Below are 13,918 nucleotides of genomic sequence, written 5' to 3'. Positions count from 1 at the left end.
GGTCCTTGTTAAGAGTTGAATTATTAAATTTCCACCAATCTTAAACAGTGCCTATAACTGCATATTACACATATAATAAAGTTGTATTCTCTATAACCTTCAGTGACCTTGGCTGGCTCAAGCAAATAGATGTATCCAATCTCTGTACCCCAGAATACAAATTTAATTCTGTATGTCATTTGTTTATGTTGCCTCCTTTAAGAAATTAGCCCTGGAATTGCCAATTGGTGTATTCAGGGTCCACAGTAGTATCTGTCTTGAGAAGTATTTGTTTTAAAAATATGCTCTATAATATAAGGCTGATCCATATGCACTTAAAACTCTGAAACATTGTTAGAAGGAATATCACATTAAATCAATATAGAAGTATTTTTGATCAAGGTCTCAGGAACAGAAATGAAACAGTAGTTCATCTCTCTTGGTTCCTACAAGCTGCCCTATGTGACAAATAAAGTTCTATTTCTCATTAGTTCCTTATAACAGGCTGTAGCATCTTGAAATGAGGGCATATTTAAGATCACAGTTAAGAGACGGATTGGAAACTGTGTGAGTCATAAATCAGAGCACTGCTTTCATTCTCCAATAGAACAAAATTAATCTTTCTGTCTTTCTCCCTCTCTGTCTGTACCTCAGAGACTTCAGAGTCCAGCTCAATTATTTTTGAATACAGCTTACGTCAACTTTTTTTTCTTTTTTAAAGAAACACTGAATCTAGTAAGCCAATGCCAAACCATTCATGATTCAGGGTGCTGGGTTTGGTGGTAAGGTGGAGAAACTGGTGAAGAAAGGAGTGGTTTTCGATTTTAGGGCTGCCTATCTATAAACCTTTCCGTGTTATTTCTAGAAAGTGTCCATGATGGCTTCCCTTGTAGCTTGTGAAGGAGAAAGGGGATATAAAAATCAGTTCCTCTGATAAAGAAGACCTAATCAGAAACTTGCCCATCTTACTATAACTCAAGCTCAGTTTCCCAATCCCTGCTGCTATATTAAGTTTAACTGAAGAAGATAGATGTTAAATATTAGTTAGGACAATACAGTTTTGCCATTTAATATTATGGGACGCTATTGAAATATCTGGTAGCTGCTGAATTCAGAGAATATTTTCTTAATTTGCCTCCTTCTTCTTTATATAGCAAATATTTTTTAAAAGGATTAAAAAGGTAAGGTAAAGGTTCCCCCGCACATGCGTGCGAGTCGTTTCCAACTCTAGGGGCCGGTGCTCATCTCCGTTTCAAAGCCAAAGAGCCAGCGCTTGTCCGAGCATGTCTCCGTGGTCATGTGGCTGGCATGACTAGACGCCAAAGGCGCACGGAACGCTGTTACCTTCCCACCGGAGAGGTCCCTATTTTTCTACTTGCATTTTTACGTGCTTTCGAACTGCTAGGTTGGCAGAAGCTGGGATGAGTAACAGGCGCTCACTCTGCTACACGGCACTCGGGATTCGACCCGCCAAACTGCCGACCTTACGATCGACAAGCTCAGCGTCCTAACCCACTGAGCCACCGCGTCCCTTTTTAAAAAGGATTACACTTTATCAAACTTGGCCGTAGGAGAAGAACTTTGCTTAGGATTTCTTATCCGATGTATATAAAAAAAATCACTGCTAAAGGAATTATCTAATATCTATAAACATGTTTATGGCCAGTTTCACAATCTGAGGCTTCATGAATTTAGGCAAAGCCTGAAAAAGATTATTAACATTCTAATTAATTGTATTTCTTCAACTGCTAGTTCGCAGTGTCTGTTTTCTACCTTATTAAAACTTGTGATTTAACACTCTGGGATAATTGCTTCATTTAACATCATTTTGACTATCATTATAACTAAATGAATGAATTGTAACTAAACTATTCACTTCCAGCAGTTTGTTCTCCCAGTCTTTTAATCAGTTTGCTACAGAGATTTTACATACATTTTTAGAAAAATATCCATGGGTAAAGTGTAGTAGCATTGCACCCATTCAATGATGGCAGTAAAGAATGTACTATCTTTCGTGATATGACCATTACCTTTTGTTATATTATATGTGCCATTATATAATAATTATATTAATATATTATAATCTCCTTCATTATACAATATTCTCTACATCTCCTATGTTTCCCATGCTTCAATCTCAAGACAAGACTGAGTTCCACTCAATGAGCTGTTTATCAGCAACGCAAGTGTCACTTCTAAAAGTGAATGTTGCTTTGAAAAATCATTAGAGAATATCTTCTAGAGAAATCTGTATTAGTCATACATTTGATTTCTCCTTCCATAAGTTTGTAGAGAATTCTGATGTATCATTTGCACACAACTGTCAAATTGATAAAGAGGGTGAATACTTCCCCCACCTTAAGATGAAAAAGTTTGATAATTTTGTCTCAGTCAATTTTGCAGACAAACTATACTACTTTTTGCATAGTCAGACCTTGCAATCCTTGAATTAGATTTACAGCACAATTTCTTTTCTCACCAAAAATGAACTTAGCTTCTTTTTGTTTTCACAGGTGAATTGTGGATAGTCAAAAATGAAACATAGCCTGAACTATAAAAGAACATATGAGCTGATTTTGCCATATTGCAGTAGAGTTAGTTGCTCCTCTGTGGAATTAAAAATGAGTATTTAAGAATGATGAAGAAAATTTTAATAAGAGCTATTTTGACATTATTCTAGAACATATTGTTCCCTTGTTGTACTTTACTACATACACCATACTAAAGAAACAAAGATAGAGATTTCACAGCTGATTTCTTTAAAACTGTGCGCTAAAATATAATTTTGTTTTGAGATCTGCATTCATGTCAGTTTGAAGTGACATTGCATCTGTATTAAGTTTTATTCTACCTTCCTCTAAATTATATCAATCCTTCTTCAACTTGGTGCTATAGTGGCTGGGCATTCTGACACATGTACACCTAATACATTTAGAAGGATGCATGTTATAGAAGAATGATATAAATGTTCCTTATTGACATATTCTTCTAATGCATGGATGTCAAACTCACAATATCATGTGACGTGTCACGACTTATCGCAACTTTTTTCCCATTGCCGGCAATGGGGTGGGCGCATCCGGCTCACGGGCTGGCAGTTTGACACCCCTGTTATAATGCATACAACATCAGGATGCATACACATTAGGATTAAACAGGTTTTCAAATTATTTATATAAGATTTACTTTGAAATAATGGACAAAATCAACAATTTAATTTTCTCATGACTTTCCCACCTATGTCTGATATTTTATAATATCTGTCATCAACTTGATTGGAGATGGAACCCAATAGGTAATAAGGCTATGTAGGGTCTTTAACAGACAAGGAAGGAATTCTATTATCTCGGAGTATGACACCTGATATTTATACTGCCATCACTTCTAATCCTTGGATTAAATCAAACAGTTGCAATGGAAATATTATTCCTTGTTGAGAAGTTCCATTCTCCAGTGATTTTATCCAAAAGCACTATACTGTATTCATCTAGGAACAAATGATTTTGTATCCATATTCCTGTACTATTGCCCAATAGTTAGATGCTGTAAAGATCTATACAAAGGCATGTGCAAGTAATCTCCAGCTTGACAGCAACACTGTCTAGGCTATTAAAACTAAAAATCCAATAAAGGTTATTTATAGTCAGTGTAAACTGAACCGTTAACCAAACATATAAAAGATATAACTCCAGTGAATGATGCAGGTTTTACTTTGTTTTATTCAATAACCGGGTCTAAATAACAACCACAGAAGTCTTATATTACAAACCTGTATAAAATGAAGTAATTCTTTCAAGTTTCTTATTTACTTACACCCAAAATCATATAGACACCCACACACATTCAGATATTTGTTAAGCATACTTTTACCCAATTGCCAGTTAGGTACTTGCAAAATGCTTGGAGAACATATCGTGAAGTCTCTGAAGCAGTTTCTGAGATGCTGCATCCTATCAAAGCAATCATTCTCCACATTGTCTGAACATATAAAAATGTTGTCTCTACATTTAGACTTTTGATTTGGAACATCAAATTCTTTCCACTCACTTTCCCAGAAACATGCAGGAATGAACCTCCAGGTCTAGTTTTATATTTTCTTTTGCACAGTATATTGCTTCATTTTTATTTCCAATATTTTGAAAACATAAAAATAGGTCAATACATTCTAAACAAATGACCCAGATAGCATCATTGTTCTTACATTAGATTATACCCGGTTTATTTAAGGTAAAGGTTCCCCCGCACATGCGTGCTAGTCATTTCCAACTCTAGGGGCCGGTGCTCATCTCCGTTTCAAAGCTGAAGAGCCAGCGCTTGTCTGAGGACGTCTCCGTGGTCATGTGGCCGGCATGACTAGACGGCAAAGGTGCACGGAACGCTGTTACCTTCCCACTGTACTGGTCCCTATTTTTCTACTTGCATTTTTACGTGCTTTCGAACTGCTAGGTTGGCAGAAGCTGGGACGAGTAACAGGCGCTCACTCTGTTATGCGGCACTCAGGATTCAACCCGCCAAACTGCCAACCTTCTGATCGACAAGCTCAGTGTCCTAACCCACTGAGCCACCGTGTCCCTCCAGTAACTGTTTAATTGAGAAGTTGTACTCTTTGTACTAAACAATACATCAGAGTTTAAATACTACAGTAGCTGAATTCATACAACATACTAAGCCAAAAGCAAACAAAGTATTGTCTGGTAGTTATTAATGCACCAGGCTAGAAACCAGGAGAGTGTGAGTTCTACTCTCACTTTAGGCATGAACGCCAGCTGGGTAACTTTGGGTCAGCCATTCTCTTTCAGCTTAATTGAGGGTTATTGTTATACCATAAATAGGGGAGGAAGGAGCAGTAGATATGTTTACTGCCTTGAGTTGTTTATACAAAAATAATACACTACAAAGGGGCTAAAATATCTACCTCCCCTTGTGTCAGTGTGAACATCCTCATCCTTGATCATCTTAGCAAGTAGCCTATTTTCCACAAGCAAGTGATCCAGGCAGGAGCCTGGAATCAGCTGAGCCATGCTCAGAAATGCTGATCCCGGGCTCCTGCCCAGCTCACTTGCTTGCAGAAAATAGGCTGGTTGCTAACTAAGCTGGGCAGGAGCCCCAGGATCAGTGTTTTTGAGTGTGACTTCTGAGCGTGATTCAGCTGATCCTGGGCTCCTGCCCAGCCCACTTAGCAAGCAGACTATTTTCTGCAAGTGAGCCATGCAGGAGCCCGGGATCAGCTGAGCCATGCTCAGATGTTGCGCTCAGAAATGCTGATCCTGGGCTCCTGCCCAGCTCACTTGCTTGCAGAAAATAGGCTGCTTGCTAAGTAAGCTGGGCAGGAGCTCAGGATCAGCATTTCTGAGCATGACTTCTGAACATGGTTCAGCTGATCCCGGGCTCCTGCACGGCTCACTTAGCAAGCAGCCTATTTTCCACAAGTGAGCTGGGCAGGAGCCCAGGTGACAACGGTTCTTGCGGCTTTTCTGCAGCACAGACCTGAAGGCTGCTTCGTTCCCACTTGGCCTCTCACAGGACCCGGGCTGCCTGCACTGGCGGGAAACACTGCACTTCTTTTTCCGCAGCAGTGGAGCGCAGGCGTCGCTTGGCAATGGACTCTGCAAGATGTGCCTTTGCAGTAGGTTTCCCCTTCTGTTAGATATTGGAGGTTTGAAAGGCAAGCTGCTCCTGGGGCTTAAAAGTAGAGGGTCCAAACGGTGAGAGTGACACAGCTCTCTGACTCTCTGCTTCAGGCTGAAACAGTCTCAAAGTTGGGTCCGGAGATTACTTCGCCCAAAGGAAGGGTGACTTGGTGGCAATGTGGGTTTGTCTCCCTTCCTTTGGAGGAGGGAGAAAAGCGTCGCTCTCTTTCTTCAGATGGGTGCAAATGTAACTTAAGAATGGTAGCAATGCAGCCAGAAATGGGTATCTGTTGACAGCGCTGGGGAGAGCTATGGGAAGAACGATGTACACGCAGAGGATTGGGGAACCTGGCTCAAATGCTGGGCTCCGGTAGGGGAAAAATGACTGGGAGAAGTAGCCGGTTCATAATGTACATGCCTGAAAACGGGAGGTGAACTGGCGACATCCCCACCCTACCTGTGCACGCTCAGAGGCTGAGGCACATGCACTCTCCTCTGCCTCTGCGCACGCACAGGCAGGGCTGTGATGTTGGTGGTTTACTTTGCCCGGCTGCTCCGTGTGGATGAGAATGCACCAAAACCAGGCTGGGATCTGGGCGACGTAGCACAGGACAATGGGAGGGAGGGAGGGAGGGAAGGAAGGAAGGGACAAAGAGGGAGAGAAGAAAAGGAAGGAAAGGAGGAAGGAAAGGACAATGGGAGAGAGAGAAGGCACCCATCCCAGTCCCACTCCCCTCCACCAGAGACCCATGGATTCCCACCCCCCCAGGCACCCCGCAACCTGAGTGATGAGCTGGCCACGCCCCCCAGCCATTGATCACATGACCCTGGGACAAGCATCCGAATGTAAATCACATGACCCTGGGGATGCTGCAACAGTCATAAGTGTGAAAAATGGTCATAATTCACTTTTTTCAGTGCCGTTGTAACTTCGAACAGTCACCAAGCTAATTGTTGTAAGTTGAGGACTACCTGTACTTTATCATTTTTTCCCCTTTTTTTTGGTCAAATTTTTGACACCTTGCTGGGTGACTGATGCTACTCGGATATTGCCTTATCCTAAAAGTGGTACAATGGGTGAAAAGGTTGAAAAGCCCTGAATTAGAGGCTCATGTCCTTTCTAATAAATTGCATCTCTTTTTTCATTTCCAGAATACCTCCAAGAATTAAAGATGATTTGACTGATATTTGCCTTCTGAATTATTAAAGGATTTATTTCCTCATATCTCATCTAAAATCTCTTTTCCTCAGGCTCTTGTGTCATGGTTGACAGTGATAATTTCACGATCAGGAAAGAAAACAATCTTGCTGCAAGGAAGGTAGGTATTTGGGAAGTGGTGCTTCAAAAGCTAGAAATATCACACTTTTTTCCCCTGTAGTCCTTGGGGCTCTGTGAGCTTGGTTCTTTGCTTGCAGATGTTTCATCAGCCGACTAGTTCAACTCTGAGCTCCATGTATTTTTTTTCTGTTGAAAGTTTTTTTTTTTTCATATACCATGTAAGAGAACATAATGGAGTTTGCTTTTGTGTAGAAATATGCTTTTACTTCCTTCTATTTTCATTTCAGCTAAATAGGGCTATAAAAGCTTCATTTAATATCGATACTTATATACAGCCCTGACAGTTTCCCAATTGTCATGTATTAAGAATAGTTCCTTAATTCTAAAAATTAGATTGAGTATATGAAATGCTGAATGAAAAATTAAGATATTGATACAGTCCGTCCTCCCTTCTCTCTTCTACTGTAATCAGTTTTTTCTCCTCCGGTAACAAGTAGGGGGTTTTTTGGGGGGGGGAAAGCATAGAAACTATTGCTTATTATTCCTCTCTAAACTTTCACAGCCTATGCCAGACCCCTTGATACAATGTGGTGAAAAGAAGGAACAAGAATGTAAACAAACAATAGTCAAAAGGAATGGCAAAAGCTATTCTTCTGAGAAAATATTAAACAGGATTATTTTGAAACAATTCTAAAGGCCTGAAAATTCAGAGAGAACCACAAACCACTCCTAAGGGTTTGTGAGGTGGATATGCCAATAAACTGAAGACATTTAGAATCCTCTACTGAGTGGACCACAATAAGCTGGAATCAGGCAAAAGGATTTGCTTCATATTAGAGGAGTTACTGCAGTTCATCTAGCTTGTATGCTCCAGCTCTGCACTATAACAGACCAAAAACAGGAATAGCCTTCTGATCTGTCCTTCAGTTCCCAAACTGACAACTGACTGTAAACTGAGTTACAGGAACATAATATGGTAGAAAGATACAAATGGACGACAATTTGTGAACACTACTGAACAATTCTGCTGCTTTGAGTGAATTACCTATGCTTACTCTCTCCAATACTAATCACACAAATCTGAAGAGACATCCCTAGCAGCTCCTCCTAATTAGGACACACATCTCTTTGCTTACCCCACTGAGAAAGTAGCATGACTCTTTGGATATCTCTGGGCATTTTACCCTAGCATTGAGAACTGCATGATAGGAGCTAAAATACTGTAACTAGGAATCACTTCTGTATAAACAGTTGCTAACCATGTCCCAAAGATTTATTTATTTATTAAATTTATATGGCTATCCACTTCAAACAACTGACTCTGGGTAACGAACAATCATAAAATCAATTTGAACCAATTAAAAAACAAATACTGTATATACAGCAGCTGAGCAAAATTATAATCCATAGATGTTTAACCAGGAAACAGAGCTATTAATACGTTCAGGTCTCCAGGTCTGGGCATATAAAGAGATCTTCAAGCCCTCACAAAAAGCCAATATCTTAATCTCTGGAGGGACAATGATCCCAAAGGCAAGAGTTACAGTATAGAAAGCTTGCTGCCTAGTCCCCACAAGCCAACATTATAGATAGTCCTCAATTTACATCCACTTATTTAGTGACTATTCAAAGTTACAATGGCACTGAAAGAAGTGACTTATGACTGTTTTCACACTTACGACCATTGCAGCAACCCCATGGTCACATGATCAAAATTCAGATACTTGGAAACAGGCATGTATTTATGATTGTTGTAGTATCCTGGGGTCATCTGATCACCCTTCACAACCTTCTGACAGGTAAAGTCAATGGGGAAGCCTGTTTCACTTAACAACCATGTTACTAACTTAACAACTGCAGTAATTCACTTAACAGAAAAGGTCATAAAATGGGGAAAAACTCACAACAACCATCTTGCTTAGCAATAGAAATTTTGGGCTCAATTATGATAGTAAGTCGAAGACTAGTTTGATTGACAGGACTTGAAGCATGTTTATCCTACCAGACTGGATCGGATGGGTAGAAACAACTGGGAAAAGACACTCCCTTAGGTAACCTGGTTCCCAGCCATGAAGGCCTTGAAAGGTGACAACTAACAACTTGAATGGCACTTGGAAACACACTGATAACCAATGCAACTCACAAAGCAGTGGTGTTACATGTATCAAGTACCTGCCTCCATTTAATACCTGTATCACTGCATTCTTTCCCAGTTGAAGCTTTCAAATACTTTTCAGGAAAGCTGCATGAAGAGCATATTGCAGTAATCCAGAAGAGAGGTCATGAGGACATGAGTGACAGTGGTTAGAGCCTCCCAGTCCAGCAATGGATGCATTTGTCATACAATCCCTAATTATTCAAATGCTGTTTTAGTAATTTAGTCTTTCAGCAGGAGCTGTGAATCCAAAAGAACCCCCCTATATCACACCAGGGCTAGATCCCACCCATCCGGAACCAAAGGTAAAAAAAAAACCTTTGACACCAGAAGGCAAATGTCATGACTGGGTTGAGCCAAAGCCAATTGCACCCCATCCAGGACCCTATAGCCTTCAGGCACTGGGAAAAGACATCTACAGCATCATTCAGGCAGCCTGGGATAAAGATATAAAGGTAGATATCATCAGCATATTGATTATACCTGTACGTAATCTAAGACTATCAAATCATCTCATCCAGTGGCTTCATGTAGATGTTAAAAAAGTGAGAGGGAGAGAGGACCAAGCCAAAGTAGTGCTACTGGCTGGACCCCTTCCCCCTCTGATCAATACCAACTGGAATAGGAGGAAGGAGGATAACCAGCACAACACATGGCTGCCCACACCTATCTTCCAAAGGATAACATGATTGATGACATCAAAGGTCACTGAGAGGTCAAAAAGAGCATTGATGGATGTACTGCTCCCCTGCCAGAGGTCATCCAAGAGCACAACCAATACCATTTCAGTTCCATATTCTGACCTAAAAGCCTGGGAAAGTCCATCACCAACCTAGCCACAGAGTCAAGAAACTCAGGCACCAAAATTGCTACATAGTATGGAAGCTGGTACATAGCAACAATCCAAACTGATTACTTTGATTATATAGCTCTGTACTAACTTTCTCATTGTAGATGTAGATTCCAGTACAGACTGGTTATTGAGTTAAACAATATGAAGGTATGAATCACAAAACACCCATTTACTAGAATGTTAATTTGCTCTTCAGGATAATCTTTGGCAGTCCATGCCAAGTCCAGTGGGATTTTTATGGGGGCAAAGTTATTATTGCAGACACACAAGACTGCATGCTTTGTTTGGAGCATGCCAGCTTCATTCTTTTTTAAATTATTTTTTAAAAAGCAATAAAAAACAAAACAAGCAAAGAAAAAAAGGTGGGACAGGGAACCTGATGAACACCAACCTACTTCTCATAGAATTTATTAGTCCTCTGAGAACCACGTTACGTATTCCAATTTCATTTATTGGAGAGTAATTATTTTCATAGGGACAAGAATAATGTTTTATATTGTATTCTAATTAATATGTTGATTAACGAATGAAACACCATATAGTGTTCGTATGTTTGTACCTGTATATCTATATGTTACATATGATTTGGTCTCACTAGCATTTCAGTGCATTGCAACCTACTGAATTGCAGGGTATACATCATGGAAAATCAGGTTGATGGAAGAAAAACAATGTACTTACAACATGTACCCTAATACTTCTATGTTTCCAATAAAATATCAGGGAAAACATCTTAAAATATCAGAGAGGAAAAACCCTAGAAAATAATGAGCAAGTTAAATTCTACTATGAAAGAAGATCAAATGCCTGATAAGATATGACTTCCCGGCACGACTATGTTTTGCAAGGGATAAGAGAATAGACAAGAAGAACACATATCCAAGCATATCTCCCTAGATAGCTGGCACATTTACATCTATACTGACAACAACAGAAGGAAATAGCTAGGCAATAGTCTCTTCAAAATTCAGTGGAGGAAACATTCCATCTTACTGGCTCTGTTCCATGTTATTTTTTGGCCTAGATTCTTCTATGTACCAATTTCTTTTTGGCAGCATTGCTATTCCTTACTTATTTTGCAGCATTTTAAATGGGGATGAGCCGAAGCTACAAAACATATTTCTGGATGTCTTTCCTCATTCTGTGGCACTTCTTGCACTCATGAATAAACTACTAATGGTCACAGTATAGATATAAGAGGAGAACCAGTACAGTGACAACACAGGACTTGAAATTCAGTAGATTATTTCAAATAGAGATTTAAAAATTGTTTTAGAATTTATATTTTAGGAGTGCTATTGCCACCCTGTTTCCTTGCCCCCGGATGCAAGCTTGGAGAAAGCTGAAGAACATTTTTGTACATCTTATCAAGGAAACATATTTTTTCTGGAAACCATACTTGCTTTACCCTAGATTTTAGCCAGAAGTTTGACTGATGATTTGATAAGCTTCAATCTGTTTTAGGATAGTATAATTTAAACTGACCAGAATGAAAATAATCATATATTCCATTCCTATAATCTCTCTTTCCTACAGTTCTCATTTTTTTTCTATGCATAATTTCATAAATGCCATGCTATGGATATTTCTGTCTGACAAGACTAAGTTCTTTTAACACTTTTTGCTTGGTGTTATCTTATTTTGAAAAGGATAATATCCAGTAGTGGGAATTGGTTCTCTGTGTGGATGCCACTTCTGGAAGTACATCCTGGGCCTGGGCAACAAAAAATTAGCTACCGGTTCTGCCGAAGTGGTGAAAACCGGCTGAATCCCACCACTGATAATAACTCAGTTGAAATTTATGGTCTGGGCTTGATTCTGTTTTCCTCATTAATCTGACTAAATACATAATTCATCTATAATGTAACAAAATTTAAATGTGGAAACATTTCAGTAGTCTAGGTTTGTCCAAGGTCACGATTGACTAGAAGTCAATATAGCTGGATCATAAACACTGAAGTATTTGAGACTTATATCAGATACCATTACACTTGAATTTGTATACAATTTATAATAAATATTAAGGTAAAGGTGAAGGTTCCCCCGCACATGCGTGCTAGTTGTTTCCAACTCTAGGGGCCAGTGCTCATCTCCGTTTCAAAGCCGAAGAGCCAGCGCTTGTCTGAGGACGTCTCCGTGGTCATGTGGCTGGCATGAATAGACGCCAAAGGCGCATGGAATGCTGTTACCTTCCCACCGTAGTGGTCCCTATTTTTCTACTTGCATTTTTATGTTCTTTCAAACTGCTAGGTTGGCAGAAGCTGGGACGAGTAACAGGCGCTCACTCTGTTATGTGGCACTCGGGATTCAACACACCAAACTGCCGACCTTCTGATCGACAAGCTCAGCATCCTAACCCACTGAGCCACCACGTCCCTTATTAATTAATATTACATAACAATAATTATTTTACAAATCAGCACAAGCACTGGAAAGTTATAAAACAAGCAACTTGAAGTCTTCTAGATCAGCGGTCATAAGATAATTTCTTGTGAATGGCAAGTGGGCACACGGAAGCATCTACAGCTCCAGCTGTTATGAGCAGTAAGTGCTCATGCCCACCACTCATGTGAGGGGAGCTTCATTCATGAGCACAAGCAGCTGCCACTCAAGCAAGGGGAGCTTCACATACGCACTTGTGCACACCCGCAGCTTGCATGGCCCGGTTCCAACCGGCCACGGCCCAGGGTTTGGGGATCTCTATTCTAGAAAGATTTCAATTCAATTCAATTAGCATAGCCAATAATCATGTCTTAGAGAACATCTTATCCACCAATGATACAAAGGTTACCAGCAAAGCAATCATGTCTCTCTGCTCAAAAGAGGTGCATATATCTAAAATAGCAGTTTTATTCACATAAATAACAACATAAAACTGTTGTATTCCCCTAATATTACTTTTTCTAGACAGAAAAAGAAGTGATAAGATCTATTGGTTACCGTTATGCATGGTAATAGATTTCCTGAATCATTAGGAAATATCATGAGCTTGACTATGCATTATTTAAAATATAATAATATAATCTCTCTCTCTCTCTCTCTCTCTCTCTCTCTCTCTCTCTCTCTCTCTCTCTCTCTCTCTCTCATGCCATTTAATACTTTAGAAGGAACATGAATATGGTTTTATTAATGCAGATACATTTCTAATGCGAAAAGTGAAAAGAGCTTTTGGGCTCTTGTTATAAAGCCCTATGTCTGTTTCCTTTTGTCCTTTCATCATAAGTGAAGATAGGGGAAGGATTTAATAAGCTTTTTACATTTATCATGAAGAGAAATGGAAGTTTTTGTTGTGTGCAATTTTCATAACAAATGTGCATATGAACTATTGTTATAGAGTGCTTTGAATATATTATGGTAGGATAATTATCATTATTATCACCATGGTTGACAGTGACATAGGCAGGTGGAGTTCTCAGAGCATGCTTCCAATGAAATGTCTCTTTCCAAAAACAGTTTTTTTATTTTTTTACAATATTTTTTGGCCTCTCAGGGCCCATATTGATTATGAGTGATCATGTGATGTATCACCAACATAAGCAAGATCAAAATACTATGCTTGATAAAAATCTCATACTTTTAAGATATTTTTGCCTCTTGTTGGGATAAAGATTGGAGCACTAAAGCCAAAATGTCCATTTCAACAACAACTGCAACAACAAAAACCATAGACAAAAGTCAAATCCCAAACTCCAAAGTGTAAATTACAATTGCCTGGAGGGTACTGAAAGAGAATTGAAGGCAGAGACCACATGAAGCTTTTGGAATGCCCATCCTATTTTAAGTATCTTTTCCAGCCCTTGTAAACTACAGTTATACATCTTTGGCCCATTCCACATAAAAAGGTTTTTAAGAATATCTAAAGGATTTTGAAATATGTGAAGCACAAATGTTCAAAAGTATTACTGAAAGATAGTCATTATATGTTATTATTTATTTAGATGAAGAAAATTAAATATTAAATTCATTAAAATAAATATTTAAATAAATATTTAAATATTTAATTAAATGAATGTATGAATGAA

At 39.2% G+C, this 13,918-nt stretch overlaps 1 protein-coding gene across 2 annotated transcripts in view; it reads right to left on the bottom strand.

Moving 5' to 3' along the window:
* The window catches only part of LSAMP (limbic system associated membrane protein), a gene marked incomplete at both ends in the record, with an annotated part of 501,998 nt that overhangs the window by 144,584 nt on the left and 343,496 nt on the right, over positions 1–13,918 (bottom strand). The window lies entirely within an intron of this gene.

The sequence above is a fragment of the Vipera berus genome, assembly GCF_964194415.1.
Source record: "Vipera berus genome assembly, chromosome: 4".
Classification (NCBI taxonomy): domain Eukaryota; kingdom Metazoa; phylum Chordata; class Lepidosauria; order Squamata; family Viperidae; genus Vipera; species Vipera berus.
Note: the sequence above shows the minus strand (reverse complement) of the source record. Positions and strands in the feature narration are given on the sequence as shown.